Raw genomic sequence first — 26,237 nt, 5'->3', positions numbered from 1 at the left:
AGCCAGAGGGTGGTGAATCTGTGGACTTCGTTGCCACAGGCAGCTGTGGAAGCCAAGTCATTGGGTATATTTGAGGCAGAGGATGACAGATTCTTGACTAGTCAGGATGTTTGGGGAGAAGGCAGGAATTTGGGGCTGGGAGGGAAAATGGATCAGCTATGATGAAATGGTGGAACAGACTCGATGGGCCAAATGGCCTAATTCTGCTCCTATATCTTATGGCCTTATGGAAATTTCGACCGTTCATTTCCCTCCACAGATGCTGCCTGGCCTGCTCAGTTCCTCTAGCATTTGGTGTGTGTGATCTGGAATCCCAGCCTCAGAAGAGTCTCTCACGTGTATTTCTTTCAGTGAATTGGCTGGTGACACCAGGTGGAAGGTGGGACAGTTACATAGCCTGGCACAGGCACTGAATGTGCAGCCCTTATTCCAAAGAGGGGCACCGAGTAAATAAATTGGAAGGAGCGCGGAGACGAGTTACGGGAATGTTGCCGTGACTCGAGGGTCTGAGATAAGGAGAGTTCAGACTGGCTGGGTCTTTAATCCTAGAGCATGGTAGACTGACGGGAGACTGGTCTACAATTCTGAGATACAGATAGGATGAATCTGCCCACAGTCTTTTTTCAGGCAAAGGAATTCAAAAGTGAGAATATATACAGGACTGTGCAAAAGTCTTGGGCACAGATCTATAGCTAGGGTGACTAAGATTATTGCACAGTACTATAACAATTTTATGTATTGCACTGTACTGCTGCTGTTGCAAAAAAAAAATTTCATGACATGTGTGAGTGATGATAAACCTGATTCTGATCTGGGTCTCTGTTGTGGATTGAGAGTGGGAGGGGGGCAGGGAGAGGGGAATCATGGTTGGGAAAAGGGGAATGGAGAGGGGAGTGAGTGGGAATTCTGTAATGATCCAAAGCCAATTGTTTGGAATCAAATGACCTTGCCTGCAGTCTCAGGGCTGGGTGTGTCTACCTACACCAATCCCCGACCCTGGCACTCCTTCTCTGCCACCTGTCCCACACCCCTCCTGTGGCTCTCCACCCTTGCCATTCCCAACGTCCTTTGCTCCCACCAGATTTACAAACTCACTCTCCACATTGATGAATATAGTACTCTGCAAAAGTCTTAGGCACCCTAGCTATAAAAAGTATTCAGCCCCCTTGGAAGTTTTCATGTTTTATTGTTTTACAACATTGAATCACAGTGGATTTAATTTGGCTTTTTTGACACTGATCAACAGAAAAGACTCTTCCATGTCAAAGAGAAAATAAATTTCTACAAATTGATCTAAATTTATTACAATTGGTAAACACAAAATAATTGATTGCATAAGTATTCACCCCCTTCAAGTTAGTATTTAGTAGATGCACCTTTGGCAGCAATTACAGCCTTGAGTCTGTGTGGATAGGTCTCTATCAGCTGTGCACATCTGGACACTGAATTCTCCCCATTCTTTACAAAACTGCTCAAGCTCTGTCAGATTGCATGGGGATCTTGAGTGAACAGCCCTTTTCAAATCCAGCCACAAGTTCAGAATTGGATTGAGATCTTGACTCTGACTTGGCCACTCCAGGACATTAACTTTGTTGTTTTTAAACAATTCCTGTTAGCTTTGGCTTTATGCTCGGGGTCATTGTCTTGCTGGAAAACAAATCTCCCAAGTCACAGTTCTCTTGCAGACTGCATCAGGTTTTCCTCCAGGATTTCCCTGTAATTTGCTGCATTCACTTTACCCTCTACCTTCACAAGCATTTCAGGGCCTGCTGCAGTGAAGCATCCCCACAGCATGATGCAGCCACCACCATGCTTCACGGTAGGGATGGTGTGTTTTTGATTATGTGTAGTGTTTAACTTAAGCCAAATAAACTGTTTAGTCTGATGGCCAAAAAGTTCAATTTTAGTTTCATCAGACCACAGAACCGTCTTCTAGCTGACTTCAGAGTCTCCCACACACCTTCTGGCAAACTCTAGCAGAGATTTCATGAGAGTTTTTTTTCAACAGTGGCTTTCTCTTTGCCACTCTCCCATAAAGCTGTGACTGGTGAAACACCCGGGCAACAATTGTTGAACGTGCAGTCTCTCCCATCTCAGCCACTGAAGTGTGCGACTCCTCCAGAGTTGTCATAGGCCTATTGGTGGCCTCTCTTACTCAGTTTTTGAGGACGACCTGCTCTAGGTAGGTTTACAGCTGTGTCATTTTTTTTCCATTTCCTGATGATTGACTTAACTGTATCTCAGGGATATTCAGTGACTTGAAAATGTTCTTGTATCCATCTCCTAACTTGTGCTTTTCAATAAACTTTTCACCGAGTTGCTTCGAGTGTTCTTTTATCTTCATGGTGTAGTTTTTGCCAGGATACTGACTCATCAGCAGTTGGACCTTCCAGATACAGGTGTATTTTTAATACAGTCAGTTGAAACACCTTGACTGCACACAGGTCTCCAGAAAAAGATCTCTATTTAACTAATTATGTGACTTCTAAAACCAATTGGCTGGACCAGTAATGATTTGGTGTGTCATATTAAATGGGGGTGAATACTTATGCAATCGATTATTTTGTGTTTTATATCTGTAATTAATTTAGATCACTTTGTAGAGCTCTGTTTTCACTTTGACACAAAAGTGTCCGTTGATGAATGTTAAAAAAAAGCCAAATTAAACTCACTGATTCAATGCTGTGAAACAATAAAATATGAACACTTCGGGTGGGGGGGAGGGTGAATTGAATGCTTTTTATAGGCACCATATATGTGCCTAAGACTTTTGTACAGTACTGTAAACCTATTTTCCTGCAGAGAAGGCGGCGGAATCTGTAACCCTCTGCCTGAGGGGGTGGTGGAGACAGATGCTCACAACAGTGAGTATATAGTCCAGCACTTGAAACATCAAGGGTTAAATGAGATCAGGACCAATGGGCAAGAAAGATGGTAGGTACAGACTGGGTTCCATGCTATGCTAAGGTCCTGATGAATCATCTACATTATCCCATCACACACTCCCAGGGTCAGACACAGAGTGAAGCTCCCTCTACACCGTCCCATCACACACTCCCAGGGTCAGACACAGAGTGAAGCTCCCTCTACACTGTCCCATCACACACTCCCAGAGTCAGACACAGAGTGAAGCTCCCTCTACACTGTCCCATCACACACTCCCAGGGTCAGACACAGAGTGAAGCTCCCTCTACACTGTCCCATCACACACTCCCGGGGTCAGACACAGAGTGAAGCTCCCTCTACACCGTCCCATCACACACTCCCAGGGTCAGACACAGAGTGAAGCTCCCTCTACACCGTCCCATCACACACTCCCAGGGTCAGGCGCAGAGTGAATCTCCCTCTACACTGTCCCATCACACACTCCCAGGGTCAGACACAGAGTGAAGCTCCCTCTACACTGTCCCATCACTCACTCCCACGGTCAGACACAGAGTGAAGCTCCCTCTACACTGTCCCATCACACACTCCCAGGGTCAGACACAGAGTGAAGCTCCCTCTACACTGTCCCATCACACACTCCCAGGGTCAGACACAGAGTGAAGCTCCCTCCACACTGTCCCATCACACACTCCCAGGGTCAGACACAGAGTGAAGCTCCCTCTACACTGTCCCATCACACACTCCCGGGGTCAGACACAGAGTGAAACTCCCTCTACACTGTCCCATCACACACTCCCAGGGTCAGACACAGAGTGAAGCTCCCTCTACACTGTCCCATCACACACTCCCGGGGTCAGACACAGAGTGAAACTCCCTCCACACTGTCCCATCACACACTCCCAGGGTCAGACACAGAGTGAAGCTCCCTCTACACTGTCCCAGCACACGCTCCCGGGGTCAGACACAGAGTGAAGCTCCCTCTACACCGTCCCATCACACACTCCCAGGGTCAGACACAGAGTGAAGCTCCCTCTACACTGTCCCATCACACACTCCCAGGGTCAGACACAGAGTGAAGCTCCCGCTACACCGTCCCATCACACACTCCCAGGGTCAGACACAGAGTGAAACTCCCTCTACACTGTCCCATCACACACTCCCAGGGTCAGTCACAGAGTGAAGCTCCCTCTACACTGTCCCATCACACACTCCCAGAGTCAGACACAGAGTGAAGCTCCCTCTACACTGTCCCATCACACACTCCCAGGGTCAGACACAGAGTGAAACTCCCTCTACACTGTCCTATCACACACTCCCAGAGTCAGACACAGAGTGAAGCTCCCTCTACACAATCCCAGCACACGCTCCCATGGTCAGACACAGAGTGAAGCTCCCTCTACACTGTCCCACCACACACTCCCGGGGTCAGACACAGAGTGAAGCTCCCTCTACACTGTCCCATCACACACTCCCAGGGTCAGACACAGAGTGAAACTCCCTCTACACTGTCCCATCACACACTCCCAGGGTCAGACACAGAGTGAAGCTCCCTCTACACTGTCCCATCACACACTCCCAGAGTCAGACACAGAGTGAAGCTCCCTCTACACTGTCCCATCACACACTCCCAGGGTCAGACACAGAGTGAAACTCCCTCTACACCGTCCCATCACACACTCCCAGGGTCAGACACAGAGTGAAGCTCCCTCTACACCATCCCAGCACACGCTCCCAGGGTCAGACACAGAGTGAAGCTCCCTCTACACTGTCCCACCACACACTCCCGGGGTCAGACACAGAGTGAAGCTCCCTCTACACCGTCCCATCACACACTCCCAGAGTCAGACACAGAGTGAAGCTCCCTCTACACTTTCCCACCACACACTCCCAGGGTCAGACACAGAGTGAAGCTCCCTCTACACCGTCCCATCACACACTCCCTCCACACTGTCCCATCACAGACTCCCAGAGTCAGACACAGAGTGAAGCTCCCTCTACACTGCCCCACCACACTCTCCCAGGGTCAGACACAGAGTGAAACTCCCTCTACACCGTCCCATCACACACTCCCAGGGTCAGACACAGAGTGAAGCTCCCTCCACACTGTCCCATCACACACTCCCAGGGTCAGACACAGAGTGAAACTCCCTCCACACTGTCCCATCACACACTCCCAGAGTCAGACACAGAGTGAAGTTCCCTCTACACTGTCCCATCACACACTCCCAGGGTCAGACACAGAGTGGAGCTCCCTCTACACTGTCCCATCACACACTCCCGGGGTCAGACACAGAGTGAAACTCCCTCTACACTGTCCCATCACACACTCCCAGGGTCAGACACAGAGTGGAGCTCCCTCTACACTGTCCCATCACACACTCCCAGAGTCAGACACAGAGTGAAGTTCCCTCTACACTGTCCCATCACACACTCCCGGGGTCAGACACAGAGTGAAGCTCCCTCTACACTGTCCCATCACACACTCCCAGGGTCAGACACAGAGTGAAGCTCCCTCTACACTGTCCCATCACACACTCCAGGGTCAGACAGAGAGTGACCCTGTCCCATCACAGACCCAGCATGGTTTGCTCCTTGAACATCAGGCGGAAAAACTCCCAAACAATGATTGGGATTTCAGGTCCGTGTGGGAGCTGGGAAGTACCTCTAGCAGGAGGAGTGCCAACCCCATCGGTTTGTGGGAAGGCGGCAGTGGACATGTCCAAGGACGGGACGGAGAGTGCTCGTATACAAATACTGAACATGTACCTGGGACGGCACAGTAGCATGGTTCACAGTATCAGCCGGGAGATTGGAGGCTGGGCTCCTGTCACTGTTCGGTAGGAGTTTGCACCGTGACCGCATGGGTTTCCTCCCACATCATGTCAGCGTTAGACCTGGTGCCTTGCTGTCAAGCCATGTAGGTGTTGGGAATGTGATGACACTTGCAGACTGCACCCCACCCCCGGCACAACGCTCCCTCTCTGATCAGACACAGACGTGTATGTTTCAAAGTACACCTGACAGGTAAAGCCAGCCGGTATCTTTATCTTTAGAAATGCATTGCTAAAGTTCGGCTCAGCACCACACCCACTGAAGCATTTAGAAGAAACGAGTTCCCGCAGGAATCTGGCATTGAACACACACCGGATTTACCTCCTCTGGTGCCCAGGCGGCCTCTGACGGGAAAGGTTTATCATTCCCGTGGGCACTGGAGCCCCATCAGAAACCGTCTCACTTCTCTCATTGTGTCTCTGACCGCAGAGTTATCCACAAGAACGGGCTCTGCTGAGAGAGTCTCCCTGCGCCTGGGGGGCGCCGAGTCTCCTCTGTGTCCAGTGTAATAAACTCTGCGGACGCTAGTGATGGCTCTGGTGCCGGACAACTCGGACAGGACCCACCATGAACCTTCGCCTCCGGTTGTACGTCCTTTTCCCAGAGCTGCTCGACCTTTCTACACTACACCGACCCAGTCGGGGGCAGGAGGAAGGAGGCGGGGAGAAGGAATGAGAGGAAGGGGGGATGAAGGAAGGCAGTGGAAAGAGAGGGAGGAGATGGAGGGAAGGAGAAAATGAGTGAAGAAAGAGAGAGAAAAAAAATAAGAGGGAAGGAAAGGGGAGAAAGAGAGGATCAAGAGCAGAGAGAAAAGAAGAGATAGGTTGGAGGCAACATGATGCATCACCCCTCCTCACCTGGATCCACCAAACACCTCCCAGCCTCTGTCACTATTCCCTCTCTCCCCCCCTCCGTTTGCTCATCTCCCCACCTCATCTGGATCCACCCATCACCTCCCAGCCTCTGTCACTATTCCCTCTCTCCCCTCCTCACCTGGATCCACCCATCACTTCCCAGCCTCTGTCACTATCCCCTCTCTCCCCTCATCGATCCACCCATCACCTCCCAGCCTCTGTCACTGTTCCCTCTCTCCCCTCCTCCATTCACCCATCACCTCCCAGCCTCTGTCACTATTCCCTCTCTCCCCTCCTCACCTGGATCCACCCATCACCTCCCAGCCTCTGTCACTATTCCCTCTCTCCCCTCCTCACCTGGATCCACCCATCACCTCCCAGCCTCTGTCACTATTCCCTCTCTCCCCTCCTCACCTGGATCCACCCATCACCTCCCAGCCTCTGTCACTGTCCCCTCTCTCCCCTCCTCACCTGGATCCACCGAACACCTCCCAGCCTCTGTCACTATTCCCTCTCTCCCCTCCTCAATCCACCCATCACCTCCCAGCCTCTGTCACTATTCCCTCTCACCCCTCCTCACCTGGATCCACCCATCACCTCCAGCCTCTGTCACTATTCCCTCTCTCCCCTCCTCCGTCTGCTCATCTCCCCCCCTCACCTCGATCCACCCATCATCTCCCAGCCTCTGTCACTGTTCCCTCTCTCCCCTCCTCACCTGGATCCACCCATCACCTCCCAGCCTCTGTCACTGTTCCCTCTCTCCCCTCCTCACCTGGATCCACCCATCACCTCCCAGCCTCTCTCACTATTCCCTCTCTCCCCTCCTCACCTGGATCCACCCATCACCTCCCAGCCTCTGTCACTATTCCCTCTCTCCCCTCCTCACCTCGATCCACCCATCACCTCCCAGCCTGTCACTATTCCCTCTCTCCCCTGGATCCACCCATCACCTCCCAGCCTCTCTCACTATTCCCTCTCTCCCCTCCTCACCTCGATCCACCCATCACCTCCCAGCCTCTGTCACTATTCCCTCTCTCCCCTCCTCACCTGGATCCACCCATCACCTCCCAGCCTCTGTCACTATTCCCTCTCTCCCCTCCTCACCTCGATCCACCCATCACCTCCCAGCCTCTCTCACTATTCCCTCTCTCCCCTCCTCACCTGGATCCACCCATCACCTCCCAGCCTCTGTCACTATTCCCTCTCTCCCCTCCTCACCTCGATCCACCCATCACCTCCCAGCCTGTCACTATTCCCTCTCTCCCCTGGATCCACCCATCACCTCCCAGCCTCTCTCACTATTCCCTCTCTCCCCTCCTCACCTCGATCCACACATCACCTCCCAGCCTCTGTCACTATTCCCTCTCTCCCCTCCTCACCTCGATCCACCCATCACCTCCCAGCCTCTGTCACTATTCCCTCTCTCCCCTCCTCACCTCGATCCACCCATCACCTCCCAGCCTCTGTCACTATTCCCTCTCTCCCCTCCTCACCTGGATCCACCCATCACCTCCCAGCCTCTGTCACTATTCCCTCTCTCCCCTCCTCCGTCTGCTCATCTCCCCTCCTCACCTGGATCCACCCATCACCTCCCAGCCTCTGTCACTATTCCCTCTCTCCCCTCCTCACCTGGATCCACCCATCATCTCCCAGCCTCTGTCACTGTTCCCTCTCTCCCCTCCTCACCTGGATCCACCCATCACCTCCCAGCCTCTGTCACTATTCCCTCTCTCCCCTCCTCACCTCGATCCACCCATCACCTCCTGGTTCCGACTCCACCTCTCCTCCATCTCTTTATCCTGACAATCTTTGCTCTACCTTTCAGTCCAGAGGAGGGGTCTCAACCCAAGATATCGACTGCCCAACTTCTTCCGCAAACGCAGCCTGACCCAGTGAGATGTGTACCTCCTAATCCATTTGTTCCCTCATTACTAACTTTGTAGCTTCTTGCCGATGTTTCCTGAAAAATTCCAGGTCTTCGCACCTACTAAGGCTTTGATTTGCCTTCTCTGACCTCCTTTGTCTTCCGAGCTATCGAGTTCCGACTGGGATACATTTCAAAGACACCAGAAACTGCAGAAGCTGGAATCCGGAGCAGTGAACCCACTGCTGGTGGAAGTCAATGTGTTGAGCAGCATCTAAGACCATACGGCCACGAGAAATAGGAGCAGGTTTAGGCCATTTGGCCCATCATCTGCTTCGCCATCTCATCATGGCTGATCCATTTCCCTCTCAGACCCAATCCCCTGCCTTCTCCACATATCCCTTCATTTCCTGACTAATCATGATTCTATCAACCTCTTTCTTAAATATACCCAGTGACTTGGCCTCCACAGCCACCTGTGCCAACAAATTCCACAGATTTTCCACTCTCTGGCTAAAGAAATTCCTCCTCATCTCCCACTGTAGGAAACGTCCACTTCACATCCACCCTATTCAGGCTTTTCACCATTTTTTTTAATAAAAATTTTTTTAAAATTGGTTTTTCAAAACATTTACAAAATTAAAAACCCCAAATCCCAATGAGGAGCATTAATACAGAGCAAGGTTAAGCATACAATAACAATATGCTACAAAGGAAGAGAATTTAACAAAAAAAGCACCTAAATTAAAGACAAGTGAGCTTAGCGTCCTCCCCAAGCCCCACAACACAAGAAAAAAACAACAACAACTCCAGACCAACCACCACACAGTATAAAGAGTATAAGTCCGGACAGTCAAACTCCCAGACTGTGAATACACTTAGCAACAGAGGACAATAATGCCTACTACCAGAAAAAAAAGGGAGCTGAAAGCAAGGGACCGAAAAGAAGAAAAAAAAAACCCTAGTCAGGAGGAAGGTTATGAAAGTACTCGATAAAAGGCCCCCAGATCTTATGGAACTTTAGATCCGAATTAAGAACTGAATAATGAATTTTTTCGAGGTCCAAGCAGGCCATAATGTCGTTAAGCCATTGCGCATGAGTGGGCGGGGCAACATCTCTCCATCTAAGGAGGATCAAGCGTCTCGCCAGGAGAGGCCTTTCACCATTTCATAGCTTTCAATGAGGTCACCCTTCATTCTTCTAAATTCCAGTGAGTACAGGCCCGGAGCCTTCAAACGCTCCTCATATGACGAGCCTTTCAATCCCAGAATCATTTTCATGAACCTCCTTTGAACCCTCTCCAATGTCAACAAATCCTTTCTTAGATAAGGGGCCCAAAACTGCTCACGATACTCCAATGAGACCTCACCAGAGTGTCGACATTACTTCCTTGCTTTTATATTCTAGAACGTGGAAATGAATGCTAACATCACATTTGCCTTCCTCACCGCTGACTCAACCTGCAATTTCTCTTCCCCCGGATACTGGGTGTCAACGTCTTGGAGGATCTGCCCTGGGCCCAACACCTCGACGCAGTCACGAAGAAGGCACACAAAATCCACTACATTAGGAGCTTGAGGAGATCCCAACTTCTGCAGAACTACCATGGAGACCATTCTGACCATCGGTATGTGGGGGGGGGGGGGCACTGCACTGGATAGTGAGAGGTTTGTAGACTCAACCAGCTTCAATGTGAGCACATCCCTCCCCATCATTGACGATTCTGTTGCCTCAAGAAGGAGGCATCTATTTTTAAAAACCCTCAACATCCAGGACATGCCCTCTTCTCATTGCTACCACCAAGGGGAAGGTACAGAAGCCTGAAGACACGCACTCAGCAATTCAGGAACGGCTTCTTCCCCTCTGTCATCCGATTTCTGAACGGACATTGAACCCATGAACACCACCTCACTGGGTTCCTCTTTCACACTATTCACTTATTTATTTTTTTGTTTCTCAGAATTTTATGTCTATTTACGTCCGCGGCTACAGAACAACAAAATTCTCCTCATAAAGCTCAGTGATAATAAACCTGACTCAGAAGTGGAGAGAGTGAGCAATTTCAAGTTCCTGAGTGTCAACATCTCTGAGGATCTAACCTGGGTCAACAAAGACAGCGGCTATATTTCATCCGGAGTTTGAGGAGGTTGTGTTATGGTCCGGTCCGGAGACCACATTCCGGTTCTTGATCCGGTCCGTGGACTCCGGACTCCGGGTCTTGTAACCGTCCCTTGTTTCACCCTTGAGCCCAATTAGTCACACCTGTGGATCATCGTGGCTTGCTGGGGCTCAAGGAGGCGCACCTGATGCCCATCGGCTGGCGGTGTATATAGGGGGCTCTGGGACTGAGTGGAGGGGGGAGGAGGTCCTGGTCCTGGTCCTGGTCCTGGTCCTGGTCCTGGTCCTGGTCCTGGTCCTTCTGTTCCTGGTCCTTCTGTTCCTGGTCCTTCTCCTTCTGTTCCTGGTCCTTCTGTTCCTGGTCCTTCTCCTTCTGTTCCTGGTCCTGGTCCTGGTCCTGTTCCTGGTCCTTCTCCTTCTGTTCCTGGTCCTGGTCCTTCTGTTCCTGGTCCTGGTCCTTCTGTTCCTGGTCCTTCTCCTTCTGTTCCTGGTCCTGGTCCTTCTGTTCCTGGTCCTGGTCCTTCTGTTCCTGGTCCTGGTCCTCCTGTTCCTGGTCCTTCTCCTTCTGTTCCTGGTCCTGGTCCTTCTGTTCCTGGTCCTTCTCCTTCTGTTCCTGGTCCTTCCCCTTCTGTTCCTGGTCCTTCTCCTTCTGTTCCTGGTCCTAGTCCTTCTGTTCCTGGTCCTTCTCCTTCTGTTCCTGGTCCTTCTCCTTCTGTTCCTGTTCCTGGTCCTTCTCCTTCTGTTCCTGGTCCTTCTCCTTCTGTTCCTGGTCCTGGTCCTTCTGTTCCTGGTCCTGGTCCTTCTGTTCCTGGTCCTTCTCCTTCTGTTCCTGGTCCTTCTCCTTCTGTTCCTGGTCCTGGTCCTTCTGTTCCTGGTCCTTCTCCTTCTGTTCCTGGTCCTTCTCCTTCTGTTCCTGGTCCTGGTCCTTCTGTTCCTGTTCCTGGTCCTTCTCCTTCTGTTCCTGGTCCTTCTCCTTCTGTTCCTGGTCATGGTCCTTCTGTTCCTGGTCCTGGTCCTTCTGTTCCTGGTCCTTCTCCTTCTGTTCCTGGTCCTGGTCCTTCTGTTCCTGGTCCTTCTCCTTCTGTTCCTGGTCCTGGTCCTTCTGTTCCTGGTCCTGGTCCTTCTGTTCCTGGTCCTTCTCCCTCTGTTCCTGGTCCTGGTCCTTCTGTTCCTGGTCCTGGTCCTTCTGTTCCTGGTCCTGGTCCTGGTCCTGGTCCTTCTCCTTCTGTTCCTGGTCCTTCTCCTTCTGTTCCTGGTCCTTCTCCTTCTGTTCCTGGTCCTGGTCCTTCTGTTCCTGGTCCTGGTCCTTCTGTTCCTGGTCCTAGTCCTCCTGTTCCTGGTCCTTCTCCTTCTGTTCCTGGTCCTTCTCCTTCTGTTCCTGGTCCTTCTCCTTCTGTTCCTGGTCCTGGTCCTTCTGTTCCTGGTCCTGGTCCTTCTGTTCCTGGTCCTTCTCCTTCTGTTCCTGGTCCTGGTCCTTCTGTTCCTGGTCCTGGTCCTTCTGTTCCTGGTCCTTCTCCTTCTGTTCCTGGTCCTGGTCCTTCTGTTCCTGGTCCTTCTCCTTCTGTTCCTGGTCCTGGTCCTGGTCCTTCTGTTCCTGGTCCTGGTCCTTCTGTTCCTGGTCCTTCTCCTTCTGTTCCTGGTCCTGGTCCTTCTGTTCCTGGTCCTTCTCCTTCTGTTCCTGGTCCTTCTCCTTCTGTTCCTGGTCCTTCTCCTTCTGTTCCTGGTCCTGGTCCTTCTGTTCCTGGTCCTGGTCCTTCTGTTCCTGGTCCTTCTCCCTCTGTTCCTGGTCCTGGTCCTTCTGTTCCTGGTCCTGGTCCTTCTGTTCCTGGTCCTTCTCCTTCTGTTCCTGGCCCTGGTCCTTCTGTTCCTGGTCCTTCTCCTTCTGGTCCTGGTCCTGGTCCTGGTCCTTGTCCTTCTGTTCCTGGTCCTGGTCCTGGTCCTGGTCCTGTTCCTGGTCCTTCTCCTTCTGTTCCTGGTCCTGGTCCTTCTGTTCCTGGTCCTGGTCCTTCTGTTCCTGGTCCTTCTGTTCCTGGTCCTGGTCCTTCTGTTCCTGGTCCTTCTCCTTCTGTTCCTGGTCCTTCTCCTTCTGTTCCTGGTCCTTCTCCTTCTGTTCCTGGTCCTGGTCCTTCTGTTCCTGGTCCTGGTCCTTCTGTTCCTGGTCCTTCTCCTTCTGTTCCTGGTCCTTCTCCTTCTGTTCCTGGTCCTGGTCCTTCTGTTCCTGGTCCTGGTCCTGGTCCTGGTCCTGGTCCTTCTGTTTCTGGTCCTGGTCCTGGTCCTGGTCCTGGTCCTTCTGTTCCTGGTCCTGGTCCTGGTCCTTCTCCTTCTGTTCCTGGTCCTGGTCCTGTTCCTGGTCCTTCTCCTTCTGTTCCTGGTCCTGGTCCTTCTGTTCCTGGTCCTGGTCCTTCTGTTCCTGGTCCTTCTCCTTCTGTTCCTGGTCCTGGTCCTTCTGTTCCTGGTCCTTCTCCTTCTGTTCCTGGTCCTTCTCCTTCTGTTCCTGGTCCTGGTCCTTCTGTTCCTGGTCCTTCTCCTTCTGTTCCTGGTCCTTGTCCTTCTGTTCCTGGTCCTTCTCCTTCTGTTCCTGGTCCTTCTCCTTCTGTTCCTGGTCCTGGTCCTTCTGTTCCTGGTCCTGGTCCTGGTCCTGGTCCTGGTCCTTCTGTTCCTGGTCCTGGTCCTGGTCCTTCTCCTTCTGTTCCTGGTCCTGGTCCTGTTCCTGGTCCTTCTCCTTCTGTTCCTGGTCCTGGTCCTTCTGTTCCTGGTCCTTCTCCTTCTGTTCCTGGTCCTTCTCCTTCTGTTCCTGGTCCTTGTCCTTCTGTTCCTGGTCCTGGTCCTGGTCCTGTTCCTGGTCCTTCTCCTTCTGTTCCTGGTCCTGGTCCTTCTGTTCCTGGTCCTGGTCCTGGTCCTGGTCCTGGTCCTTCTGTTCCTGGTCCTTCTCCTTCTGTTCCTGGTCCTTCTCCTTCTGTTCCTGGTCCTTCTCCTTCTGTTCCTGGTCCTTCTCCTTCTGTTCCTGGTCCTTGTCCTTCTGTTCCTGGTCCTTCTGTTCCTGGTCCTGGTCCTGGTCCTGGTCCTGTTCCTGGTCCTTCTCCTTCTGTTCCTGGTCCTGGTCCTTCTGTTCCTGGTCCTGGTCCTTCTGTTCCTGGTCCTGGTCCTGGTCCTGGTCCTGTTCCTGGTCCTGGTCCTTCTGTTCCTGGTCCTGGTCCTTCTGTTCCTGGTCCTGGTCCTTCTGTTCCTGGTCCTTCTCCTTCTGTTCCTGGTCCTGGTCCTTCTGTTCCTGGTCCTTCTCCTTCTGTTCCTGGTCCTTCTCCTTCTGTTCCTGGTCCTTCTCCTTCTGTTCCTGGTCCTGGTCCTTCTGTTCCTGGTCCTGGTCCTTCTGTTCCTGGTCCTGGTCCTTCTGTTCCTGGTCCTGTTCCTGGTCCTTCTCCTTCTGTTCCTTGTCCTGGTCCTGTTCCTGGTCCTTCTCCTTCTGTTCCTGGTCCTGGTCCTTCTGTTCCTGGTCCTGGTCCTTCTGTTCCTGGTCCTGGTCCTTCTGTTCCTGGTCCTTCTCCTTCTGTTCCTGGTCCTTCTCCTTCTGTTCCTGGTCCTTCTCCTTCTGTTCCTGGTGCTGGTCCTTCTGTTCCTGGTCCTGGTCCTTCTGTTCCTGGTCCTGGTCCTTCTGTTCCTGGTCCTGGTCCTTCTGTTCCTGGTCCTTCTCCCTCTGTTCCTGGTCCTGGTCCTTCTGTTCCTGGTCCTGGTCCTTCTGTTCCTGGTCCTGGTCCTTCTGTTCCTGGTCCTTCTCCTTCTGTTCCTGGTCCTTCTCCTTCTGTTCCTGGTCCTGGTCCTTCTGTTCCTGGTCCTTCTCCTTCTGGTCCTGGTCCTGGTCCTTCTCCTTCTGTTCCTGGTCCTTCTCCTTCTGTTCCTGGTCCTGGTCCTTCTGTTGCCCTGGCTTGGAATTCCCCTTGTTAAAGATGAGTTCTTTGAGTGAGTCTGGCAGTCACCCTGGACCTAGTTCCCTTCCTATCCCTTGCCTCTTTTGGGCAAGCCTGGCTAGACTGCTGTTGCCTGGCGGGGGACTCTGCCCCTTTCCATCCCTTGCTGCTGATGGGTTGTGCTGCACAACCTACCCAGGTGCCCTGCAACCTGCCCAGGCCCCCATGTTCCTGCCTGGGAGATCTGGGCCCTGCCTAGGAGTTATGTGGCCCACCCAGAGGTCTCTGCCCCTACCTATCTCTCGTTGTTGACGGGTTGTGCCCTGTGACCTGCCCAGGCCCCCATGTTCCTGCCTGGGGTATCCTGGCCTTGCCTAGGAGTTATGTGGCCCACTCAGTGAACTCTGGGATCTGCCTGCCTTGCCAGAACTCTGGGATCTGCCTGCCTTGCCTGAACTCTGGGATCCTGCTTTACCTGAACTCTGGGATCCTGCCTTGCCTGAACTCTAAGTCTCTCCCGGAACCCCAGAATCACCTTGAACATCACGTCCCTCACGCACACCACGGTCACCACATCTTGTCTGTCGTTTAGTTGTTCCTGTCCTGCCCCTAGTACTTCAGTGCCTGCGTCCTGCACTTGGGTCCAGCCTCCTGTCCCCTAATGACATTCTGTTGCCTCAAGAAGGAGGCATCTATTGTTAAAAACCCTCAACATCCAGGACATGCCCTCTTCTCATTGCTACCACCAAGGGGAAGGTCCAGAAGCCTGAAGACACACACTCAGCAATTCAGGAACAGCTTCTTCCCCTCTGTCATCCGATTTCTGAATGGACATTGAACCCATGAACACCACCTCACTGGGTTCCTCTTTCACACTATTCACTTATTTATTTTTTTGTTTCTCAGAATTTTATGTCTATTTACGTCCGCGGCTACAGAACAACAAAATTCTCCTCATAAAGCTCAGTGATAATAAACCTGACTCAGAAGTGGAGAGAGTGAGCAATTTCAAGTTCCTGAGTGTCAACATCTCTGAGGATCTAACCTGGGTCAACAAAGACAGCGGCTATATTTCATCCGGAGTTTGAGGAGGTTGGGTATGTCACCATAGCAAATGTCTGCAGACGTACCGTGGAGAGCATTCTAACTGGCTGCATCATGGGGGGAGGGGGTGGAGTGTACTGACAAGGATCAAAATAAGCCGCAGAGAATTGTGAACTCAGTCAGTTCCACCATGGACACTGGCCTCTGTAGTATCCAGGATATCTTCATGGAGTGATGCCTCAAAAATGGTTGTTTCCATCATTGACACCCTCCCCTGCCCCAATTGCCCTGGACATGCCCTTGTCTCATTGCTACCATCAGGTAGGAGGTACAGAAGCCTGAAGGCACACACTCAATGATTCAGGAACACACATAAAATGCTGGTGGAACACAGCAGGCCAGGCGGTATCTATAAGGAGAAGCACTGTTGACGTTTTGGGCTGAGACCCTTCGTCAGGACTAACTGAAAGGAGAGATACTAAGAGATTTGAAAGCGGGAGGGGGAGGGGGAAATGCGGAATGATAGGAGAAGACCGGAGGGGGTCGGATGAAGGTAAGAGCTGGAAATGTGATTGGCGAAAGTGATACAGAGCTGGAGAAGGGAAAGGATCTTGGGACGGGAGGCCGCGAGAGAAAGAAAGGGGGAGGGGGGAGCACCACAGGGAGATGGAGAACAGGCAGGGTGATGGGCAGAGAGAGAGAGAAAAAAAACGAAACTAAATATGTCAGGGATGGGGTAAGAAGGGGAGGAGAGGCATTAATGGAAGTTAGAGAAGTCAATGTTCATGCAATCAGGTTGGAGGCTACCCAGCTGGAATATAAGGTGTTGTTCCTCCAATCTGAGTGTGGTTTCATCTTGACAGTCCTCTCCTTTCAGTTAGTCCTGACGAAGTGTCTCAGCTCAAAACGTCAACTGTGCTTCTCCCTATAGATGCTGCCTGGCCTGCTGTGTTCCACCAGCATTTTGTGTGTGCTGTCTGAATTTCCAGCATCTGCAGATTTCCTGGTGTTTGTTCAATCCATTTTGATCCCAGTCTCTGTCGCCCTCTGCTGGTCTCTGGGCAACATCACCGGAAGGATTGACTGTTGGGTCGTACTGCCACCCTGTGGCTCAACACCATTCTGCAGCTGTCCAACCAACTTCCCACCGCTTCATCCCAAAATGTCAAAGTCAAGTTATTGTCATTTGCACAAGTATGCTGATGCAACCCTAATTTAGAAATACTATGACCACGTTCAGAGACACAACGGATTCTGTAGATGCTGGAAATCTTGAACAATACACACATGGCATGTGAGAGTTAATCTACCCTAAACATTGCTGGCCAACTTTTATTGATATGCAATGGAGAGCATCCTGACAGTGTGGTACTCTGGCTGTAGCAACCCAGATCACAAGGTAATCCAACAGGTGATTAGGACAGATCAGCACATCATTGGGACTCAACCAAACCTGGAGACAATCTACAACTCTCGATGCCTATGGCACACTCGTTACATCACTGAAGACCCATCCCAACCCGTTCACCGTCTGTTCAATCTCCTGCCACCTGGTAGGAGATACACAAACATTTTAGCCAAGACACCAAGACTGAAAAACAGCTCCTTCCGAGGGCCATGGTGCAGCTGAATAATGTTACACCCCGGCTTGCCAATGGCCTTCGAGTGTTATGGACTATAAAGTCACTTGTTGCCTGTAAATATGGGATTTTTAAAAAATTAGCTCTACCACATGTATTGTAAGCATCTGTTTTTGCACAGACTGGAGAAGTACCACAATCTTATTGTCTTGAGCAATGACAATTAAGTTAAATTCTATTCAATGATGAAGGAATTCACCAGGTCGGGCAGCATCTGTACAGGGAAATACGAGGGGTGATGGATACGTTCGTGGCCCAAGGTAGAAGGAGATGAGTTATGCAGCTCTCGTTACATGCACATGCAGGTCAACTCTGAGTGATTATGCAGAAAGTTTTGAAGTTAATAACATCTCCTTCTATCGTAGGCCACGGACTTATCAATCACCCCTGGCAAACGGTTGATGTTTTGGGTCAAGACCAGCTCTGATGAAGAATTATGGGCCAGAATGTCTACCGACCATTGGTGCCGCCTGACCCGACTCCGGCTTTCTGCGTGTGTGGCGTTGACCACTTGGTGCTCTCCGTACCAATACGGACATTGCGATTTCCCAATTTCTCTTTCTTTAAGTCCACTGAAGTCAATTCTTCGCTGTTGCCGAGGGTGGGTCTAAATTTCCAAATCAGAATCAGGTTTAATATCACCGGCAAATGCGGTGAAGTTTGTCGTCTCTGCGGCAGCAGTACGTTGCAATACATAATAAAAACTGTAAATGACAGTAAGAAGTGTACACTTGAGCCGTTCCCTGACCTTGGCAAACTACTGACAAACGTTTTGTCGCCATGTGAGGAGGCATTGTCAGTGCGCTGTTGATTGCGGTGTGTCCCCCGAACGCTCGGCCGTTCAGCTGGCTCATCGGATTCCAGTCAGCTGATTGAAAAGGCCAGGCATCTGGAGGGAGGACGGATAGAGAGAGAGAGAGGGAGAGGGAGAGGGGGGGTGGGGGGAGAGAGAGAGAGAGAGAAAGAATATCCTCTGTCACATCCTCAATGTGGTCACTAAAGAATGAAGCAATTAGATCTACTGGATGATTTAACAAACAGCCCTCAACAAACTTACAGACTTATAGAAGAAAGCAGCCTCCCTGTAGCCCAGTGCCTTCCATAGTGATATCTCCATTGTTCACCAACACCATGGCTCACTTCTCCCTCCAGATGGAAGTGTCCTGATTTGGCTCCATTCTCAGCTTCAGCCATTCCTAGTCATTCACACACTGAGTCAGATTCAACTGCAGAATGCCCCCGTTGCATTAATGAACACTGCCCAAGCCACAGCCACCTCTGAGGAGATTCACCAGGACATTGTAGCACTGAGATTGGAGGTTCCCTCCAACCATGGCTGACGAACCGCATCTGCCCAAAAGGCCTGATCTCAAACCATTACTGCCTTGTGACCGTACCCACCCATGGGGAGGCATTCAGGAGTAAACCCAGAGCTGGGGTCCCAAAGCAGTCTCATGTTGAGTTCAACGCTGACTAGTGAGTCTTGCGATGCTGCTGGTGCCAGACAGTATTGGTCTCTGCCGTTCCTCTGGGTTCATCAGCTGTGAGGAGGGAGGAAGCGTGCTTTGTGGGCAACAGCTTGCTCTCCATATTGTACTGCCCCGGTCTGGGTATTATGTAGACATCTAGGGTGTAATAGCCATGGCAGACCCTGACCTGCAGAGAGCCTTCTGTGGGACGGCAGTCTTACAATTATAAGGAGAGACCGAGGAGGCTGGAACTGTTTTCTATGGGTGGGGTTGTTTTCTCTGGGTTGGGGGGCGTAGTGTGGTGAGATTGATCTGGTGAGGGTGCAGAGAAATAGACTGGAGTGAAATCATCCTCCTTTCCAAGGCCAGGAGTATCAAGGATGGGAGAGAGAGGATTTGAGGTGCAAGGTGGAAAATTTGTGTTTAGTTCTGGTCACCTCATTAAAGGAAGGACGTGGTAGGCTTTGAGAGGCTGGAGAGGAGGTTCGTCATGACGTTGTTTTGATAAGAGAATACATCTTATTAGGCAAGGTTGAGCGAGTGTTTCTCGTTGGATCAAAAGAGGATGAGAGGTGACGTAATAGATGTGTACAAAACGGCTAGAGGAATAGATAGGCAACCAGCACCTTCTCCCCAGGGTGACTAAGTTCTCATTCCTACTGTGGTGATGTCATGTGTGAGAACGTGATTGGAGAGAGTTCTGAGCATGCGCAGAAATGATAGAAAGATCTGGAATCATGGCACTGTAAGACACGTATGGTTGTTGTTGTTAAATCAAAGTTCTATTTCTCCCAGAATATGGTTCGTTAGTAGAAACCCACAGTACGTATTAATATAAAGAACACAACATGGCATCAGAAGGCGGTCTGGGAGAATAATATGTTACCTAACACAGGAGAATCGAAGATAACTGAAAAGAGTTCGAACTGTTTTGGTGTTGCTAACAGTTTTACAAATGGAAGGGCTGCAACCTTCACCGACACTTCAATTGTCTGGGAACGTAGCTGAGAACTGAAGAAAATTTAAGCAACTTTTGGAAATTTATTTATCGGCGATTGATGCGGATCAAAAACCAGAGAAAATGAAAGCTGCGCTTCTACTCCATATAATAGGTGATGACGCAGTTGAGGTATATAACCATCCTACTTTTGAAAATGCAGATAATTTAAATCTAAAATCGATAATGGACAAATTTGAAGCATTCTGTATACCGAAGCATAATGTGACATATATGCGGTACAAATTTTTTACATGCAAGCAGAGAGCTAGTGAAACTATTGATCAATATGTTATTGAATTGAGACACCACAGTAAAACAGGTGAGTCTGGAGAACTGACAGACTCTCTCATTAAAGACAGAATTGTTTGTGGCATTCTGGATGATGGTCTGAGAGAAAGACTGTTAAGAGAACAAGACTTAGACTTGGAAAAAGCTTTGACGCTCTGCAAAGGTTTGGAAACTGTGACGTCACAGGCTAAAGAACTGTTCATTGAGAACTGCAACGTAGACGCTGTGAGAAAGCGACAACATATTAGACAAAATAATAAAGTGACAACAAAACGGGCAGAGAGCAAGACGTCATCTGAGAGAGAAAAACTATGTGATCACTGTGGGCAGCAGCATCGGCCAAAACAATGTCCAGCGTGTGGGAAAATGTGCAACGACTGCGGTAAGAGTAATCATTTTTCACACTGTTGCAGAAGTAGAAAGAAAATAAAATAAGTAAATGCAGTGCTTGAAAATGAACGTGAGGAGTTTTACATAGACATGCTTTGTGAAAACAAAATAAGAATGACTGGACTATTCCATTGCAAAAGAGCCAAAACAATATTCTGTTTAAACTGGATACTGGAGCACAAGTAAATGTTCTTGCAGAATCTGAGTTTAATGCATTAAAGCCAAGAGCAAAGTTACATCAGACAAATATAAAAGTGACCGGGTATTCTGGTGCAGACATTCCAGTTAAAGGAACATGTGTGGCAAAAGTATCACACAAAAATATTGTGCACACACTTTCATTTGTGGTGGTGCCAGGGAATGTACAGTAAATATTGGGTTTATCTGCCTGTGAGAGATTGAATTCGGTGAAAAGACTCTTAGTCCTGGACAGTGACACAGAGTCAGAATACAGTGACTTGATGAAAGAGTATGAGGACTCGTTCAAAGGGCTTGGTTGTCTTCCAGGAGAGCACATGATTAAAATTGACAACACAGGGCCACCCATAGTACATCCATGTAGAGAAGTACCTTTTGCATTACTTCATCAACTGAAAACAGAGCTTGACAGAATGGAACGGTTAGAAGTCATAAAGAAAGCTCCCAGACCCATCCCTTTGTTACCAGCATCTGACAAAGCATTGTCACCAAAACCAGGAGTTGCAATTTTGCCCCCTGGAAGTAACGCACGTGCATCAATGGGCCATGCATTCCATCGCAATCTCACCTCTGCAGGAGGACAGAGGCCAAACTTGCCGGTACAGTACAACACTGATCTGAAGCCAAAGAGTGACAGGAATCAGGATCCAATTGAAGAAGTGAAAGCACAGGTGAAGGAATTGAGAAGTTTTATTGAAATGATGAAGTCTCAGCTTAAAAAAGAGATTACACAGTTAATGAATGAATTAGATGAAGAAAAGAAGATTTGTATTTCATTACAAATGGAAGTGGAAGGAATTAAGAAAGCTACAGTACTTGAAGATGTACAATGCAGATTGTACATGGTCCAAACAGAAGGAGGAGCAGTGTGAAGAAGAAATCGCAAAGAGCTCAAGAAAGAGCCAACTTCAGTTTCAATTAACTGATTCTGACCGGACAATACCAACGAAACACAAGAACTGTGTGAACCACTGAGAAGGTCTACTCGTGTTCATAAACCCACAGAGAGACTCATAGAGACATGTTAAATTATGCATTTGCTATGGTCAATGTTGCTAATTGTTTTTCTTTTTAAGGAAAGGAAGATGTGGTGATGTCATGTGTGAGAACGTGATTGGAGAGAGTTCTGAGCATGCGCAGAAATGATAGCAAGATCTGGAAGCATGGCACTGTAAGACACGTATGGTTGTTGTTGTTAAATCAAAGTTCTATTTCTCCCAGAATATGGTTCATTATTAGAAACCCACAGTATGTATTAATATAAAGAACCCAACAGCTACCATCAAGGAGGAGGTACAGGAACATGAAGACACACACTCAGTGATTCAGGAACAGCTTCTTCCCCTCTGCCATCTGATTTCTGAATGGACATTGAACCCATGAACACTCCCTCACTACTTTATTATTTCTATTTTTGCACAACTTACTTAATTTAACTATTAATGTATATATTTACTGTAGTTCACAAGTCTGAAATTATTACGTGTGGCATTGTACTGTCGCCGCCAAACAACAAATTTCTCGATGCAAGTCGGTGATATTCACTGGATTCTGAATCTGATAACATGAGAGGACGTGTTTTTAAGGTGATTGGAGGGAAGTGCTGAGGGTATATCAGGTGGGTTTCTATAGACAGAGGGTATATCAGGTGGGTTTCTATAGACAGAGGGTATATCAGGTAGGTTTCTATAGACAGAGGGTATATTAGAGGCACGTTTCTATAGACAGAGGGTATATCAGGTGGGTTTCTATAGACAGAGGGTATATCAGGTAGGTTTCTATAGACAGAGGGTATATTAGAGGCACGTTTCTATAGACAGAGGGTATATCAGAGGCACATTTCTATAGACAGAGGGTATATCAGGGAGGTTTCTATAGACAGAGGGTATATCAGGTAGGTTTCTATAGACAGAGGGTATATCAGAGGTAGGTTTCTATAGACAGAGGGTATATCAGGTAGTTTTCTATATACAGTGAGGAGTGAGTGGTAGAGACAGGTACATTAGGGGCATTTCAGAGGCTCTTAGAGAGTCACATGGATGAACAAAAATTGGGGGGTTATGTGGGAGGGAAGGGTTAGGTTGATCATGGTGTAGATTAAATGGCTGTCACAACATTGTGGGTCAAAGAGCCAGTACTGAGCTGTACTGTTCTATGTTCGATGTTTGGAGGGAACCGAAGGGAAAATTTTTCCCTTGGGGAGTTTGCAATACACTGCCCAACAGGACAGACAATCAGTGTGCAAAAGACAACAAACTGTGCCAATGCAAAAGGTAAAAAAGAAATAACAGTAATAAATAAGTAAGCAATAAATATCGAGAACATGAGATGAAGAATCTTTGAAAGCGAGTCCATAGGTGTGGGAACAGTTCAGTGATGGGGTGAGTGAAGTTATGCCCTCTGGTTCAAGAGGGGTAATAACTGTTTCTGAACCTGGTGGTGAGAGCCCTGAGGCTCCTGTACCTTCCTTCCTGATGGCAGCAGTGAGAAGAGAGCACGGCCTGGGTGGTGGGGGTCCCAGATGATGGATGATGCTTTGCTGCGACAGGGTTTCATGTAGATGTGCTCGGTGGTGGGGCAGGCTTTACCCCTGATCGACTGAGCCGTATCCACTACTCTTTGTAGGATTTTCTGTTCAAAGGCTTTGGTGTTTCCAGACCGGGCTGTGATGCAGCCAGTCAATACACTTTCCACCACACATCTATAGAAGTTTGTCAGGGTTTCAGGAGTGAGATGGACCGGCTGTTTCAGTGGTGTCACAACAGTGATCTTGCACTCAACGTCAGTAAGACCGATTGTGGACTTCAGAAAGGGTAAGACAAGGGAGAGCAGTTCAAAGTTCCTGGGAGTCAACACCCCTGAAGGTCTATCCTGGGCCCAACATACCGATGCAGTTTTTTTAAAAACAAAATATACTTTATTCAGAAATAAAATTATATACAATAAACCATTCAATGACTCTCAATCCTTTACAATTGTTTCCATTGCTGTCTTTACATTTCCACACTTTTACCCACCCAATTGGCACTCTGTTATTCCATATTTACATCCCCTTGTTGAGGGGCATACACCCCACCCCCTTACCCCTCAACTCCCACCAGAGAAGGACCCTAAACTGTGGTCCTCCCCACCGGGCCCTTGCGGTGGCTGCACCGAGTTTGAGTGCGTCCCTCAGCACGTACTCCTGCAGCCGAGAACGTGCCAGTCGGCAGCATTCCCTCACGGACATCTCCGTGTGCTGGTAGACCATCAAGTTTCGGGCTGACCAAAGAGCGTCTTTAACCGAGTTGATGATCTGCCAGCAGCACCGGGTGTTGGTCTCCGTGTGCGTCCCCGGAAACAGCCCGTAGATCAGAGAGTCCTCTGTTACGCAGCTGCTGGGGAGGACCCTTCCATCCTCCTCCACACCTCCTCCGCAAACCCACAATGTGCAAAGAGGTGGGTCACCGACTCCCCCTCACTACAGTCCTTCCGTGGGCAGAGGGGTGTGGAGACGACGTTCCGGGCGTACAGAAGAGATCGGACTGGGAAGGCCCCTCTCACCACCAGCCAGGCGAGGTCTTGGTGCCTGTTGTTGAGGTCTGGCGATGAGGCATTTTGCCAGATGAACTGGACGGTCTGCTCAGGGAACCACCCCACTGTGTCCATCATGTCCTTCTCCTGCAGTGCCTGCAGGACCTTACGTGCTGACCACTGCCTGATGGCCCTGTGATCAAAGGCGTTGACCTGAAAGAACTTCTCTATGAAGGACAGGTATGGCGGCAACAATCAGCTGACAGGGATGTTGTGCAGTAAAGGGGCCAGACCCATCCTTCGTAGCCAGGGCGACAGGTAGAACCCGGGCACGTAGTGGTAGTTGGTGCCCACATACCTGGGATCCACACACAACCTGATGCAGCCACACACGAAGCTGGCCATCAGGGTGAGGGCGACATTGGGGACGTTTTTGCCCCCGTTGTCCAGGGACTTGTGCATGGTGGTCCATCTGACCCGCTCCATCTTGGATCTCCAGACGAATCTGAAGACAGCTCGGGTGATTTCCAAGTTGAAGGAGCGGGGGGCTGGCCACACCTGTGCCAAGTACAGCAGCCCTGAGAGCACCTCACACCTGATGACCAGGTTCTTGCCCGTTATCGATAGGGAGCGCCCTCCCCACAGCCCCAGTTTCTGTTTGACCTTCGCAGTCCGCTCCTGCCAGTTCTTGTTGCACGCCTCGGCCCCTCCGAACCAAATCCCCAACTCCTTCACGTGATCAGCCCTGATGGTGAAGGGGACGCTGGATCGGTTGGGCCAGTTGCCGAAGAGCATGGCTTCGCTCTTCGTGCGGTTGACCCTGGCCCCCGACACCTGCTTGAACTGTTCGCAGATGCTGATCAGCCTGTGAACTGACCTCGGATCGGAGCAGAAGACAGTGACGTCGTCCATGTACAGGGAGGTTTTCACTTGGATCCCTCCACTGCCTGGCAGTGTCACCCCTCTTATGCCCTCATCCCTCCTGATGGCTTCGGCAAAGGGTTCTATGCAGCACACGAACAAGACAGGGGAGAGAGGGCAGCCCTGCCTGACTCCAGACCTGATGGGGAAGCTGTCTGTTTCCCACCAGCTGACCTGGACTGCGCTACAGATGTCCATGTAGAGCAGTTTGATCCAATTCCGGATTCCCTCCCCAAATCCCATTTTGGAGAGTCCATCCGCCATGTACGTGTGCGATATCCTGTTGAAGGCTTTCTCCTGGTCCAAGCTGACCAGGCAGGCGTCCACCCCCCTGTCCTGCACGTAGGCGATGGTGTCCCTCAGCAGCGCGAGGCTGTCTGAGATCTTCCTGCCCGGTACAGAATAGGTTTGGTCTGGGTGGATCACCTGCTCCAGTGCAGACTTGACCCTGTTGGCGATAGCCTTGGACAGGATCTTGCAGTCCACATTCAGGAGTGAGATGGGCCTCCAATTTCTAATGTCTTCCCTCTCCCCCTTCTGCTTGTAGGTGAGGGTGATGATGCCCTTCCTCATGGATTCTGACATGCTGCCTGCCAGGAGCGTAGCGTTGTACACTTCCAGCAGGTCGGGGCCCATCCGGTTCCACAGAGCCGAATACAACTCGACCGGTAAGCCGTCGCTTCCGGGAGTCTTACCCGACTCAAAGGAATGGATGGAGCCAGTCAGCTCGTTCAGGGTCAGTGGCTGCTCTAGACTCTCCCGCTTGCTGTCGTCTAAGACCTGCGTGATAGACGACAGGAAGCTGCGGGAGGCTGTGGAGTCTGTGGCCTTTTCTCCGTACAGACCGGCATAGAAGGACCTGCAGATCCTCAGTATGTCTGTCTGCGAGGATGCGACTGAGCCGTCCCCTTCCTTAAGGTTGTGGATCACAGAGCTCCCCCTGTGCACCTTTTGGAAGAAGAATCGTGAGCACGTCTCGTCCTGCTCCACGGTTCGGACCCTCGATCGGAAGATGATCTTGGAGGACTTGGTGGCAAAGTGAGGAAGGCACAGCAGTGGTTGTCGTGCATTAGGAGATTGAGGAGACTTGCACAGTGGTGTCATGGTTAGCACGACACTTTACAGTACCAGCGACCCGCTTTCAATTCCCACTGTTGTCTGTTTATGCCCTTTCCCTGTGGTTTCCTCCCGCAGTCCAAAGATCTACTGCTTGGTACTTTAATTGGTCAATGTAAATTATCCTGTGATTAGGCTCAGGTTAAATAAACGGGTTGTTGCCTATTCCGCACTGTATCTCAATCGATCAATGTAAGCAAG

General features: G+C 50.2%; 1 pseudogene; it reads right to left on the bottom strand.

Annotated features, from left to right (window-relative positions):
- Positions 1-10,943: 10,943 nt before the first annotated feature.
- Positions 10,944-26,024, bottom strand: LOC140729803 (uncharacterized; annotated as a pseudogene).
- Between the last annotated feature and the right edge of the window lie 213 nt (positions 26,025-26,237).

The sequence above is a fragment of the Hemitrygon akajei genome, chromosome 6 (genome assembly GCF_048418815.1).
Source record: "Hemitrygon akajei chromosome 6, sHemAka1.3, whole genome shotgun sequence".
Lineage (NCBI taxonomy): Eukaryota > Metazoa > Chordata > Chondrichthyes > Myliobatiformes > Dasyatidae > Hemitrygon > Hemitrygon akajei.
The sequence above is the reverse complement of the archived record's forward strand: the minus strand, read 5'-3'. Positions and strand labels throughout refer to the sequence as shown.